This window comes from Ornithorhynchus anatinus, chromosome 7 (assembly GCF_004115215.2).
Source record: "Ornithorhynchus anatinus isolate Pmale09 chromosome 7, mOrnAna1.pri.v4, whole genome shotgun sequence".
Classification (NCBI taxonomy): Eukaryota; Metazoa; Chordata; class Mammalia; order Monotremata; family Ornithorhynchidae; genus Ornithorhynchus; species Ornithorhynchus anatinus.
In genome coordinates this window covers 46,253,591-46,269,375 of record NC_041734.1, presented here as the reverse complement: position 1 = coordinate 46,269,375, position 15,785 = coordinate 46,253,591, and positions in this window count along the sequence as shown.

Here is a 15,785-nt window from a genome sequence, read left to right as displayed (position 1 = left end):
GGGCAAGGAACTCGCTTTCTGCCGCTGTTATATTGTACTCTTCCAAGTGCTTAGTACAGTGTTCTGCACCCTGTGAGTGCTAAATAAATATCATTGATGATGATGATGACCGTATAGTCTGGAGGGGTAGAAAGACATTAAAATGGATTATGGGTATATACACAAGTGCTGTGGGGCTGAGGGTGGGGTGAATAAAATGTACAAATCCAAGTTCAAGGGTAATGCACAAGGGAGAGGGAGTAGAGGAAAGGAGGGTTTAGTTGAGGAAGGCTCTATCGAGGGGATGTGATTTTAATAAGGCCTTACATGTGAGGAGTGTGATGCTCTGTCGGATATGAAGAGAAAGGGAATTCCAGTCAAAAGGTAAGACACAGGCAAGGGGTGAGAGGCGAGATAGATGAGATAGAGAATAGAGAGTAGTTTGGATCTAGAGGAGCGAAGTAAGTATGATTGGTCATAGCACAAAATCAGAAAGGTAAGATAGGAGGGGGCAAGGTGATTGATTGCTTTAATGTCAAAGGTGAGGAGTTTCTGTTTGATGAGGAGGTGGATGGGCACCTTCTTGAGGAGTGAGGAAACATGTACTGAACTTTTTTTTGGAAAAAAATGATCTGGGCAGCAGAGTGAAGTGTGGACTGGAGAAAGGAGGAACAGGTCAGCGAGAAGGCTGGTACAGTAATCAAGGCAGGGTAGGATAAGTGCTTGGATAAACGTGGTAGCAGTTTGGATGGAGAAGAAAGGCTGGATTTTAGCAACACTGTGAAGGAAGCACCAACAGGATTTGGTGTTAGATTGAATATATGGGTTGACTGAGATAGATGATTTGAGGCTAATGTCTGTTTTAGAGGCTTGTGAGACTGGGAAGATAGTTGTGCTGTGTACAAGAAAGTCATCCTAACTTCTCCCTGCCTCAGTTCCCTCATCTGTAAAATCAGGGATTAAAACTGTTCTCCCACCTACTTAGATTATGAGTTCACTGTGGGACAGGAACTGTGTCCAACATGATTGTCTTGTATGTATCTCACTGCTTAAAATGACACTTGGCACATTATAATAATGATATTTGTTAAGCGCTTACTACGTGTCAAGCACTGTTCTAAGTGCTAGGGTAGATACAAGCTAATCAGGTTGGACACTGTCCCTGTCCCACATGAGGCTCCCAGTCTTAATTCATATTTTACAGAAGAGGTAACGGAAGCCCAGAGAAGTGAAGTGACTTGCCCAAGATCACACAGCAGACAAGCAGTGGAGCTGGAAGTAGAACTCAAATTCTTCTGACTCCCGAGCCCATGCTCTATCTACTAGGAGTAAGGGTTTAACAAGTAGCACAATTATTGTTCTTACTATCAGTATTATTTACAACTCTTCTGTGACCTCCACTGGGTGAGTGGCATGACCCCTGTCTGTGAGAAACCCCGTTTTAGGATTAGAATATGATCTGTGGGTACAGCAGAAGTATAACATCCAGTGTAGTACTTAGGCATCCAAGGATATCCCACCTGAATTTGAAGGGACACTGTAGATTAAAACCAGAAAACCTGCCTGAAAAGATTTTTTTTTTATTATACAGAAGGTGCAGCTGTCTTCAGGCAAAAAGTAAAACTATAGAGCTAATCCTTCTGTCCCTGGCACCAAAAGTCTCTCAGTGTATTGAATCTGAGAGACGTCAGTGATTCTAGGTTTCCATTCTAGATTTGGACTGACTCTCCCAAATTATCCCCAGACTAGACCTTCTTGACTGCTCTCAAACTGGACCACATTAGGGAGACATGTGACTTCAGGTCAGAGACGATTTTCGAGCTCACTTGTCAATGCCTGACGAGATAGCAAAGGGTTGCTGGTGTGGGCCACACCTAGAAGCCCCATCACTAAAATAAAATAACAACAATAATGACCCTGAAATGTCCAGATCACAGGATTGGAATATTTTAGACAGTAAAATAGACTGTAGGCTCCCCTCTACACTAGATTGTGAGTTTATTGTGGGCATGGAAAGTCTGTTGTTGTACCATATTCTTCCAAGTGCTTTGTACAATGTTTTGCACACAGTAAGCACTCAATAAATACGATTGAATAAATGAATATACTCTAAGCTCATTGTGGCGGGACCTTGTCTATCGATTTTTGTTGCACTGTACTCACCCAAGTGATTAATACAGTGCTCTGCACACAATAAGCACTCAGTAAATACCACTGATGTTGATTGATTTACAGGATTTTATTCTGCTATGACCTGAAAAGGAGAGGTTGCTCACTGAAAGAGAACTATGTAGGTCAGTGATTCAAGGCTAAGGAAGCATCTCTCCTTGGAAATGCAGATGAGTCTGAATTTGAGGATTTTCAGCAGGGGACATATAATCAAAGTCTAATTATTGAATGGACCTCAGGTTAGAGCAGTATCCTTGCCAAAGTGTCTAGTGCAACACTTTTTTTTTAATGGTATTTGTTAAGCACTTACTATGTGCAAAGCACTGTTCTAAGCACTGGGGGGATACAAGGTGATCAGGTTGTCCCATGTGGGGCTCACAGTCTTCATCCCCATTTTACAGATGAGGGAACTGAGGCCCAGAGAAGTTAAGTGACTTGCCCAAAGTCACACAGCTGACAAGTGGCAGAGCCGAGATTAGAGCCCATGACCTCTAACTCCCAAGCCCGGGCTCTTTCCACTGAGCCATGCACATAAGAACTTATTTATGACCTCCTTAAGATTCACGTATATATGGCTGCTCAATTTATTTATTTTGACAGTGTTGAAATCTTTTTTATGCTTTTCCTCCCCCTTTAGAATGTAAACTTCTTGGGTCAGAAAACATATCACTTTGTTACTTTGTGTTTCCCAAGCATCTAATGTAGTGCACTGCATCAAGTAGGAGCCAAAGAAAACTTATTACTACTATTACAACCATTACTACTACTAGGGCAAGGAATGTGTCTCTTGTATTTTACTCTCCCAAGTGCTCAGTACAGTGCACTGCACATAGTGAGTGCTCAATAAATACCATTGATTGATTGATTACTGCTACTACTCTGTTACATAGCTGTAACTGATGTTCTTGGAGGTTTTCATTGAAAAGGTCAAAAGTCCCTGTATATTACCATAGACAAAAAAATTTAGTATTACTGAGAGAGTAGCTATCCACAGGGATTTTAGAGATACCTTGGAGAATACTAAAACTAGATGAGACCTTCAGAGATTGTTTGGGGCAATTCCATGATTTAACCATCCCAGAGGGCTGTTCTGTGCCTAATTCTCAGCAGGTACCATCAGAATAATATCATGAATTCATGTTTGTTACCATGGGTCAATACAGCTTCAGTGGCAAAATAATAGTCTTTGTTTTTAAATGTATGACGACTCATACACCAAAAATTATAGTCATTAAGAGGCATGACCAAAACACAGATGGAAGCGTGAGTAATTTCATACAGTATATTTTTTACAACAGTACTTATAAAACCTCCAGTTTCATATTGACCTCATGGTACCTGCTGAGAGTCACTAAAGAAAATACATCACCATCTATATATTTTTAATCCTTTCATTGAAATAGCAGAGACATGGATCCACTTCCAAGAATTTACTTAAGACCCACTTTAATTCCATAGAAAATTGTTCTTTTGCTTGGTGATCGCCTAATAATGGGTATCTGTTGAACAGGTTTCTGGTTTTACTTTCAAAGGTACAAAGACAATGATGCTGCTTCAGGCCATGCTTTATGGTAAAAACAGTGGAACAACGACCTGTGCACATCCCCAGCAAAGACTCAGATCAAGATAGCCAATCTGATATCCTGAACCTGCCCAGTGCTTAGCACAGTGTTAGACACAAAACAATAACTTAATAAAGATCATCATTAATAAGCCAATTGCTTGCTAAGTGACCTTTGGTAAGTCACTTAACTTCTCTGTGGCTCAGTTTTCCTTTTCTCCCCCTCTATTGTGACTGTGAGCTCCAAGTGGGACAGGGACTGTGTCCAATCTAATTCACTTGTATCCACCCCAGCACTTAGAACAGTGCTTGGCACATAGTAAGTGCTTAACAAATACCATAAATTATAGGAAAAATCAATCACTTTTATTACAACCCTGAACAATTCAGAACAACCACAGCTCACCATTCTAATAGTAAATTATGGTACCAGAGCCTATTTAACTTTTCTGGGGAAAGCACAGAAGATGTTTCTCCATTTTGGAGAATAAATGGAAATTCAAAAAGACAGAATCCTTTGAATTTTATTATATCAATTAATCAGTCAATCAGTGACATTTATTGAGCACTTACTTTGTACAGAGAACTGGACTAACTACTTGGGAGAGTAAAATATAATAAAGGTGGTAGACATGATCCCTGCCATCAAAACATTTTTAGGGTTAGACCAAAAGAAACATAGGGCAGTGAAGACTAAAGAGTGGTCTTCAGTATTTTTTTTTTTGTCAACGAAAGAATGCAACTTCTTTTTCACCTTATTACATTTTACATCCCTTTTTTGGTGATTGGGAGGGAGGACAAATGAAAATTTGTGCGGTAGCCCTGGCTCCACTGAGCTTGATTTATTTGCTTGTTTCCCCAGCAGTCAGGAATGCAATGTCCTATTACTTCTGGAATGTTTTCAGATGAGAGTTTGAGCCTGTGTTGGTGAAGGAGCTGGATTTATAATCTTCCAACCTGAAGGTGAAAGGGAGCCACCTTTATTTCAGCAATTCAGCAAGATGAATAAAGTTGATAGATCCATCTGCTAGCTGCCTGATAAATTTGCTGATTTTGAAATAGTCTTCACATTCTAGAAATAAGTACTTCAAATGAAAACAATATTTTATAAACAGCTTCTGGAAAATGGAGAGTTACCAGAGCTGTGAAACATCCCAAAATGAAAGAGTCCAGATGACATGATTCTTCGCATCACCTTTCAACGCTTTGATTTAAGAAATCCAGACTCCCAAATTCTCAGGATTAACTGGTGTCGTGTACCTTTATGCACCCAATACCTTTACAAGAACACTTTAGTGGAAAACAGTGTGTGTTGCAACTGGAGAGCAAAAGAGTTAAATAGATTCACCAGGTAGAAATCTGGGGAGAGAAGCAGCGTGGCTCAGTGGAAAGAGCCCAGGCTTGGGAGTCATGGGTCATGGGTTCGAATCCAAGTTCTGCCACTTGTCAGCTGTGTGAATGTGGGCAAGTCACTTAACTTCTCTGTGCCTCAGTTCCCTCATCTGTAAAATGGGGATTAACTGTGAACCTCATGTGGGACAACCAGATTACCCTGTATCTACCCCAGCACTTAGAACAGTGCTCTGCACATAGTAAGCGCTTAACAAATACCAACATTATTATCTGGGCCCAGACTATTCAGAAAATCCCTAAAAAAAGGCTAGGAGTCCTAAGAAGCAAATATTAGTAACAAATTAAGGCACTCTGATTCTTGCCAGAACCAGTGTGTGCTGGTGGAAAGAGAAAGGCTTGTGAGTCAGAGGACTTGGGTCCTAATCTCAACTTTGCCTCATGCCTGCTGTGTGAATTTGGGCAAAATGCTTCACTTCTCTGGGCCTCAGTTTCCTCATCTATAAAATAGGGATCTGATACCTCTTCTCCTTTCCCTTTAGACTGTGAGCATAAGGTATGACAGGGACCATGTCCAAACTGCTTAATTTAAAAACCTTAGTTTTTAGTTCAGTGTTTGGCACATAGCAAGAATTTAACAAAAAACTATTATCATGGTTGCTTCCTCTATTATTCAAAATTGTCCCAGAAAATTTGAATGTAATGGACACTGTGTTCAGTAACTACCTTCATCTAAATTTTCATAGTATTGTTTCCTAATGTCCACCCACCAGAACCTTAGGCCTTCTTAAAAACTCACCTCCCTGATTTGGCTGATAATAGCGTAAAGATTGGTTAGGATTCTAGATGGACTGGATAGTGGACATACCTAACTTCTCCCATGTGTGACATCCCCTGCAGTGTTCCCAGAAGTCTCCCCTGTCAATCCCTCAGGACTCCCTCCAGTGATCCACGGCCAGTCAATCCCTCAGGACCTTCTCCAGTGACCCACAGCCTGTCAATCCTTCAGGACCTCCTCCAGTGACCCACGGTCTGTCAATCCCTCAGCTCCCCCTCCAGCGACCCACAACCATTCCTGAACTCTTCTGCCAGCCTCCTCCATCACCCCACCCTCTTTCAAGGATGCATCATTATTTCTATGACTCAATTCACTGTGCACTTTAACTTCAACTAGAATAAAGGAAAAAAAAAGTTCACTGACATTTTTCATTACAAAACCGAAGGAGAAAAGGAGGAAAGGGAGGATAGAGAGGCATCTAAACACCTCAGAAAAGTGGAGGGGAGATCAGGGTGGTGGTAGGTGACTGTAACTAGCTGTTGTAGTGGGTGGTAGAGACAAATGGTATGGACTTCAAAAGAGGAGAAGGTGAGGAATGGAGGGGAGGGGAGCTGACACAAAAGGAAAGGCAGGCCTCAGTTAACAGCAAGAAGGAGGAGGGATTGGGTCAAGAACAGGTAAAGGATGAAGGAAAATTTGCCCATGATGAACCTACGATCATGTGGGCTGCATTTAGGTAGGGGTGGGAGGGGTGATGAGAGATTGGGGAATGCAGTGAGCTGATGGGGTGTATTACTGGGGGTAGATACAATACAATTACTGGGGGTAGAATTTGGGGACTGGTGACTTGGGATGGCAGCAAGATAGGAGGACTGAAGCTGTAGCATAACCAAGAACAATCATTCAATGGTGTTCATTGAGTGCTTTCTGTGCAGTGTACTAGGTGCTTGATCTAGCCTTATTCGCAAATGATGAGGGAGGTTGCAATGATATATGTGTTTGTACATGTGTCTACATGTATGTGTGAGTGATTAGCCACTGAAACCAACCATTTGTTCATTTATGGTTCTTTCCTATATGCCTTCAAATATATCCACATCTCCTCTATCCTTTAAAAAAACCCTTCTCTGGATCCCGCTGTTCCATTTTGCTATCACCCCATCTCCCACCTCCCTTTCTTGTTCAAACTCCACAGACCAGTTGTTTACACTCATTGTCTCCATTCCCTCTCTTCCAATTCCCTTCTTGACTCTCCAAAGTCCAGTTTCTACTCACTTTACTCCACTGAGCTCATTTTCTCCAAGTTTTCCCATGACAACCATCCTGAAAAATCCAATGGTATGTACTCCATCCTATTTATCCTTGACCTTTCAGCAGCTTTCAACATTGTGGGCCTCTCCCTTCTGGAAATACTACCTCACCTTGGTTTCCAAACCTAGTTTTCTCCTGGTTTTCCTCTCTGATCCTTCTCAGTCTTTTTTTGTCCTAATTTGGGGTTCCTTGTGGTTCTATTATAGGTTTTCTTCTGTTCTCAATTTATACTCATTCCCTTGGGGAGCTCTTCTGCTCCCTCTTCTTCAAAAACTACCTCTGCAGTTGATGCCAAATCCATATCATTAGCCCTGATCTCTCTCCTTCTGAGCAATCGTGCATTTCCACCCCACCTGCATCTCTACCTGGATGTCCCATCAGCATTTCAAGCTCTACATATTCAAACTGAACTCCCTATTTTCCCTCCCAAATCTTCTCTTCCACCTAACATTCTGTTGAAAACATCACTATCTTCCTCATTTCTGAAGTCTGTAATGTTGGCATTATCTTTGATTCCTCCCTCTTTTTAAAATCTGATATTCAGTTGTTGCCTCTTTCTCCTCCACACTTTCAGGAACCACTCTTTCCTTTCCATCCAAGTGGTCACCACACTGGTCCAAGCACTTGTTGTATCCTGGCATGTCATATCCTTAAGGATCTCTCTGTCTCCAGACTCTGCCCTCTCCAATCCATCCTTCACTCTGCTGCCCACATTTTTCTAAAATGTTGTTCTGCCCACATCTCCCCACTCCTCATTAGCCTTCAGGAGTGGCTCATTCCTCTCCACATCAAACAGACCCTTGGCTTTAAGTGATTAAATTAGCTCTCGCTCTCCCCTACTGAGCCACTCTCTTCTTTCAGAATACTCCACATTTTCCTTTTAAGTAAACCTACTGAGTGTGCCTCATTTTTATTTCTCCAGCCATAGATCATTTCCTCAAGCCCTTCTCTGCCTGGTCACTTCCTCACACTTACAATCAACTTCTGAGTTCTCTCAATCTTCCAAACACTTCTGAAGTTAGGTCTCCTCCACAGGGCCTTCTCGACTGATCTCTACTCTCCCAACCTTCAATCTCCCAATTGCCATTTCAGCACTTCTGCTCCATTTAAGCACTTAAGTCCTTACAACCTGGGTAGCATATGTACCAAATTCATATAGTGTTTGTCTTCCCAGCAAAAAGGTAAGCTCCCTGTTGACAGGGCCATTGTCTATCAACTGTATCGTACTCTCTCAAGAGCTTAGTTCAGAACTCTGCACACATTAGGCACTCAATATATATTTTTGCTTGATTGATTGGATGTGTGGCAGAATGGCCCAGTAGTTGAGAAGTAGTTGAGAAGTTGCTGAGAAGCAGCGTGGCTAAGTGGAAAGAGCCCGGGCTTGGGAGCCAGAGGTCATGGGTTCGAATCCTGGCTCTGCCACTTGTCAGCTGTGTGACTGTGGGCAAGTCACTTCACTTCTCTATGCCTCAGTTCCCTTATCAGTAAAATGGGGATGAAGACTGTGAGCCCCACGTGAGACAACCTGATCACCCTGTATCTACCCCACCACTTAGAACAGCCCTCTGCACATAGTAAGAGCTTAACAAATAACAACAATATTATTATTATTATTATCATTAGTTTCATCTTGAGTTTTCCCTTCTCTAAATCTCCAATTCATTTTTCAAAGAAGTTGTGGACCTTAACTATGAAAATAACCAGCTTTTCTGAACAGATGGCAGCTAAGTCAGCTTCGATGAACGTTATAGAGACAAAGATGTTCTCATGGCGCCACCTGTAGGCCAAAAGATAGCTTTTCAGGTCTTTTGGAAAAATCTCTGCTGCGGTTTGGGAATATTTGGGGAAATATATTTCTGTGCTAAATTCCTCTAGGCTTTACAAATCTAAATTTGAATGCCAATCCAACTCTTGCAGATAGAGTTATGTCTTTGAAGTTAGTTACTAATCATCCTCTACCTCTGAGCCCACTGTGGGTTCAGGTGACAGCCCCTCTCTGCTCACAGTTATCAATTATAACAATACGTGAAACCTGATGATACATTATGCCCTAATTGATGAAGATTCCAGAATCTGAAAGCCCATCCCAACATTACAAGCAATGTTGGAAATTCAATTCCTGGAGGAAATTCAATTCCTTCCCCTCCCAGATTATAGACATGAAGTCCAGAGTCTTTGCTTCAGCCGGGATCTTGGGAGAGAGGAATTTCAGATAACAATAATAATAATTGTGGTATTTGCTAAGCACTTACTATGTGCCAGGCACTGTAGTAAACGCTGTGGTAGATACAAGAAAATCGAGTTGGACATAGTCCCTGTCCCACATGGGGCTCCAAGTCTTAATCCCCATTTTACAGATGGGGTAACTGAGGCATAGAGAAGTGAAGTGACTTGCTCAAGGTCACACAGCAGACACGTGGCAGAGTCGGGATAAGAACCTAAGATCTGAATCTCAGACCCGTGCAATATCTACAACGCTGCCCTGCTTGATATGTGAGGACGACCTTGCTGCTCCGCTCGAACCACCCATGCTGTGAGGGGAGACCACTCTCAGCTACTGTCTTTGTCCCTCCTTTCAAGAGAAGGTTTGCTTCTCGTGACTTGGGGTCACCAGATGGGACAAAATAGAAAAGGCAAGATCTGATTAGACCTGGGCAACGCAATCTCTCCTGCCCCGAATCTCTGCTGTTTCTGACTAAATTGGAGAAACCCCTCTTTAAGCAGCTCCCCTTTCCTGCTTCTCCCTCCTCCCAAGTCCCTCCCCAAACACAGATTGGAAGGCAGATTCTCAGCTTCAACAAAAGCAGCCGAGAATTTGGGCAAGGTAGTAGCTGGCTAAATTCCCCTAAAAATCTCTGTCCTTTTCACCTTGCCTCAAACACTCAGGTACTCACCCTTCCAACCCCAACATTGCACCCATGTACATACATTTACATTCTGTTTCTTCCTTCTACCTGAAATTTATTTAAGTGTCTGTCTCCCATGCTAGATTGTAAACTCTTTTTGAGGGCAGAAGTAACACCTAACTTTAGAGTACGTTCTCAGGTGTCTAGTACAGTCCTCTGCACAGATTATGCATTCAATAAATACCACTGGATTGAATTCTAGCCTGTATGTGGAAGAGATAGAGAAACTCCTGCTCCTAGTAGTGGAGAAGAACATTTTCACAGATGCTACTCTGACTAGACTCTTAGTTGCATCATCAGCTGAGATTCTGGGTTTAAAATGTCTTGTATTGTTATTCAGAAAAGGGATGATCTTCAATCAATCATATTAATTATTTACTGTGTGCAGAGTACTGTACTAAACACTTAGGAAAGTACAGTATAACAGATTTGGTAGAAATGTTGCCTACCCACAACTAACTTACAGACTAGAGCTTACAGTCTATAATGATCTTTTATAAATAATTGTAGAAAAAAACCTCTAATAAAGTTCAAAGGTGTACAAAGATGTTCAGAAGGACATAGCCTTCTATGAGATGCTTCGTGAAAAAATGAAGAAGGCTGTTGGTCAACTTAAATTGGACAATTTTTCTCGATAGTTGAAAAAACACTACCACAGTCTGCAAAGCAAGCATCTACTTCTACAGCCTCCTGCAAAGCATAATAATTCTATTAAAATTCCTTATATGCTGTGGTGTTATGCTTTGAATTATTTTAATAGAAAATATGTAACAGCTCGGTCATGTTTAGTATTACAGAATATTGCATGCAAAGGAATTTCACATGATTTTTCCAGGGGTTCTGGAAAATTTCCCAATTTATAACATGCAAGTCTATGAGAAAACATATGCAAAATACATCTATTCATGATGCATTCATATTTTTGTTTTGTCATGGGGCAGGCCTCTATTCTGAAAACAACATATCCACTAGATTGACAGATATTCTTTCCATCCCAAACCCTCTCCTCATCTTCTGATGGTTTCTGGGATGGGGCATGTCTGCTTTGCACAATGTAAGTGCTCAATAAATATGTTTAATGATGTTGACTGATCTCCGAGTCTGGGCAGACTGGTGGGACTGTGAAAGGAAAAATCTGAGCATCCAGAGTGTTGCCTTCTCTTGGGCAATAGTTATCAACCAGCAGCCTTCTGCATGTCTCCATGTCTTCATGTTTGCATTTCTTCACTCAGTGGATTAAGCCCAAATCTATACATTTCTTTTTTGTCAAAGTGAACTATTTTGCCATCCCCCTTATTAAGACCACATTTGAGCATGTAAGGAGCAGGATGCAGGATTTTCATAGATTTTTTAAATTTTATTTTATCATGGTCCTGATTACAGGAATAAGGTATTCCCATCATCATCATCATCAGTGTTATTTTTTGAGCCCTTACTGAGTGCAGAGGATACAATACAACAGAGTTGGTAGGCACAGTGAGTTTACAATTTAGAGGGAGTGACAGACATTAACAAAAATTATCATTATTAATATTTCCAAGATACATTGGCATTCTGAATGTAGAAGGATGTATTGTCTCCTCCTAATAACTTAATATTTCTGAATATTTTAAAATAGCAACTCACTTCAGGCTGTGACATATATCTGAACTTTAAGGGGAGGATATAGTTCAGAAATTCAAATACTCAAGATTTATGGCTATCTTAGATTACTTTCTACATGCATATAGTAAGCCCTTGGAAGGCAGGGACTAGACCTTTAACCTCCACTGTACTTTCCAAAGTGATTTGTACACAGTAAGCTCACAATAAATACCACTTATTGATAGAAATATGATTTGAAGAGTAGCATGGCATTATGTCATCATGAACATCATTATGCACTTAAATACAGTATGCAATGTGCAAATACTGTAGGCATAACATGGAAAATTTGCCCATGAATGCATAAGGAGAAAGAACACTAGATGTCAGTAATAATCAGCTTTCTGCTCTTCCATGCCTTACCAATGTCTCTCATTAAATACTATATTTAAAAAGGTACTCTTTCTTGTGTTTAAAAAGAGTACCTTCCCCACATTAAACAGAAACTCTCCTCCAGATATTCTTTGTCCTCACACAAAGTCATATTAACCACTGAATTAGCAAGATAAATACCCAGGTGAGGTTTCAAACTTTGTGTTTGAAGGCAGAAACTACTTCTACTTAAGTATTCACCTGATGCTTAGTTCAGAACTCTACACAAACTATATTCTTTGAGCAGCTCCTATTATACCGCTTGGAAGAACACAGCAATCTACTAGGTCAAACTTTGAACAATAACCCTAGTCTATAGTTAAAACAGGTGGAAACTTGCAGGAGTCATCTGATTTATTTTGGCTGTTAGTCCATTTGAAAAATGAGTTTCAGGTGGAAGGGTATAAGGGTGAGTAAGTCACTTGGAAAATGTACTTCCACTTTATAAGGTTGCATTAATTCTTAAATGTTCCTGCTCGAGAAAGAACAAGAGAACCTGGTAGGTTTAGAGTCTGATTTGAAAATCTACCTCTGTTAAAGTCAGGGTATCTTACACATATATTCAGTTTGATCAGGAGCTGCCGCCGTTAAAATTGAAATCACCTTTTCTTAATATCTGCTTTGCTAGCATTGAGTTAGATCATATGAGCCCCCATGATAGGTTAGAGGGTCCTACAGGAGAAGGTCCTTCAGACAGTTTTCAGAATGAACACACAGTATCTGTATAGAAGATTTCATCTTCTAATAATAATAATAATGGTATTTGTTAAGTACTTACTATGTGTCAAGCACTGTACTCTTAGTCTTTACTCAAACAATTAGTGATAATTATTAAGCATCTCTTGAGTGCAGAGCAGTCTGCTGAGCACTTGGAAGAATACAAAAAAAAAAGTAGGCATGATCCAAAAAAGCAATCAATCAATCATTCATATTTACTGAGTGCTTACCGTTTGTAGAGCACTATACTGAGCATTTGGGAGAATACAGTATAACAGAGTTGGTAGGTATGTTCCCTTTCCTCAAGGAGTTTGCAGTCTAGAGAGGGAATCAGACATTAATATAAATAAATAAATTCTGAATATTCCATAGGTGTTGAGGGGTTGAGGGTGTGATGAATAAAGGGTGTAAATCCCACTGCAATGATGATGATACAGAAGAGAGTGGGAGAAGAGGAAATGAGGGATTAGTTGGGGAAGGCCTCATGAAAGAGATGTGATTTTAGTAATAATTTGCATGTGGGAGAACGATGGTTTGTCAGAGAAGAAGAGAGAGAGAGTTTCAGGCCAGAGACAGCATGTGGGCAAGGGGTCAACGGTGAAGTAGATGAGATCGAGGTACAGTGGGTAACATTAGAAGAGTGAAGTATGAGAACTGGATTATAGTTAGAAATCAGAGAGGTACTGTAGGAAGGGACAAGGTGATTAGAAGTGAAGACAGAATGAATTTGAAGAGGCAAAAATAAACCTGACATCTGTGTTTTCACCATCAGTGCTCCACAGTTTGAGCAGACCTGCTGAATAAGCAGAATAGAGGGTGGTGGTATGAGACCAGTGTAGGGATTGGAGGGCAAGGGAATTGAGTTTAATGAGCAGGGTGATGAATCAATCAATCGAACAATGGTACTTATTGAGTGCTTACTATTTATGAAGCACTTTACTAAGCACTTGGAAAAATACAGCACAACAGAGTTGGTAGTCACATTCCCTTCTCCTGGAAATGTTATCCAAATTTGGCGTCACTGCTTCTGTCCTCTCCTCTTTCTCCTCTTATTTCTCTGGCCATTCATTCTCAGTCTCCTTTGCAGGCTCCTCCTCTACCTCCCACTCCCTAACTGTGGGGTTCCCTCAAGGTTCAGGTCTGGGTCCCCTTCTATTCTCCATCTACATTCACTCCCTTGGAAAACTCATTTGAATCCATGGCTTCAACTACCATCTCTTTGCGGATGATACCCAAATCTATATCTCCAGCCCTGATCTCTCACCCTCTTTTCAATCTTGTATTTCCTCTTGCTTTCAAGACATCTCCAGTTGGATGTCCTGCCATCATCTTAAGCTTAAAATGTCCAAAACAGAACTCCCTATTTTCCCACCCAAACCCTGTCCTCTTCCTCACTTTTCCATCACTGTAGATGACACCACCATCTTTCCTGTCTCACAAGCCCATAACTTTGGCATTATTCTAGACTTCTCTCTCTCATTCAACCCACATATTCAATCCATCACTAAATCCATTCAGTCCCACCTTCACAACATTGCTAAAATTCATCCTTTCCTCTCCATCCAAACTGCTACCAAGTTAATACAATCTCTCATCCTAACCAACCTGGATTACTACATCAGCCTCCTTGCTGACCTCCCAACCTCCTGCCTCTCCCCACTCCAGTCCATATGTCACTTCTTCCCAGATCATTTTTCTACAAAAACTTTCAAGACATGTTACCTGCTCCTCAGAAAACTGCAATGGTTGCCCCCCCACCCCATCCCTACCTTCTCTCTTCTTATCTGACAGACATTCTCCCCACCTTCAAAGTCTTATCAAAGGCACATCTCCAAGAAGCCTTCCCTGATTAAGCTCTTTCTTCTGCTCCCACTTCCTTCTGCATTGCCTTGACTTGCTCCTTTTATTCATCCCCCCTCTCAACCCCAAAACAGTTATGTACATATCTGTAATTTTACTTATTCATATTAATGTATGTCTCCTCCTCTAGACTGTGAACAATTTGTGGACAGGGAATGTGCCTGCTGTATTGTTATATTCTCCCAATCGATTAGTACAGTGTTCTGCATACAGTAAGTGCTTAATAAATATGATTGACTGATTGACTGACCACTTGGATTAGCTGAGATGCTCTGGACACTGGAGCCACAAGATACTTTCAGTGGGGGTGTCCTATGTTGTTTTCCTTCCCAGTTATTCTGAGAGAACTACACCTTGTTGACCTTCAAAGTGCTTGTGCTTGCTTCATTCCTTTACCCCAGATTCATGGCTAGGGTGTGTGATGAGAGAAGGCAGATGGTGGAATGTTGCCAGGCTGTGACCCTGTTATTGGGCAGGGATTGTCTCTATCTGTTGCCGAATTGTACATTCCAAGTGCTTAGTACAGAACTCTACACGAAGTAAGTGCTCAATAAATAATATTGAATGAATGAATGACAGTGCCTGAAAGGTTGATAGAAGTGACTGGCTCGTTTTAGTTGTTTTAGCTGTTGGGTTTGGAGGTTAGAACAATTTCAATACACATAGCCACCATAGGCATTCTTAGCCATTTAATAAATCTAGTCTTTCTCAAAGCTCTTCGAGAAGTGTTACCAACTTAGTTGGGCAGAAGTAAATGGATTTCCCTACCACGGCTGAAAAGCAAGAATAGTCTGAACTGGGAATTTCAGAGACTCATTTAATAAGGGGCCCAACATGGGAAAGGATTCAATACACCATGTGGAATGTATTCCCTCAAGCATAGTGTGACTACCCTTTACTCCTTGTTGCTCTGCTTTTCTGGTATTAGGTTCCTTCATGAGCTGTGGAATATATTTCCTTAGAAACTTCAGTGGGTTTTCCCTAATAGCCCTCCAATTCCCTCCCATCCCCTCTACCACTATAAAATGAGTTGATGTAATCATGAAAGAAGCAGCATGTCCGCTGAGTGACCTTACCAAGTGAGTACTTCGTGTATTGCATGTCTGCAGACCTACACATGCAGTGATGCTATAAAAGA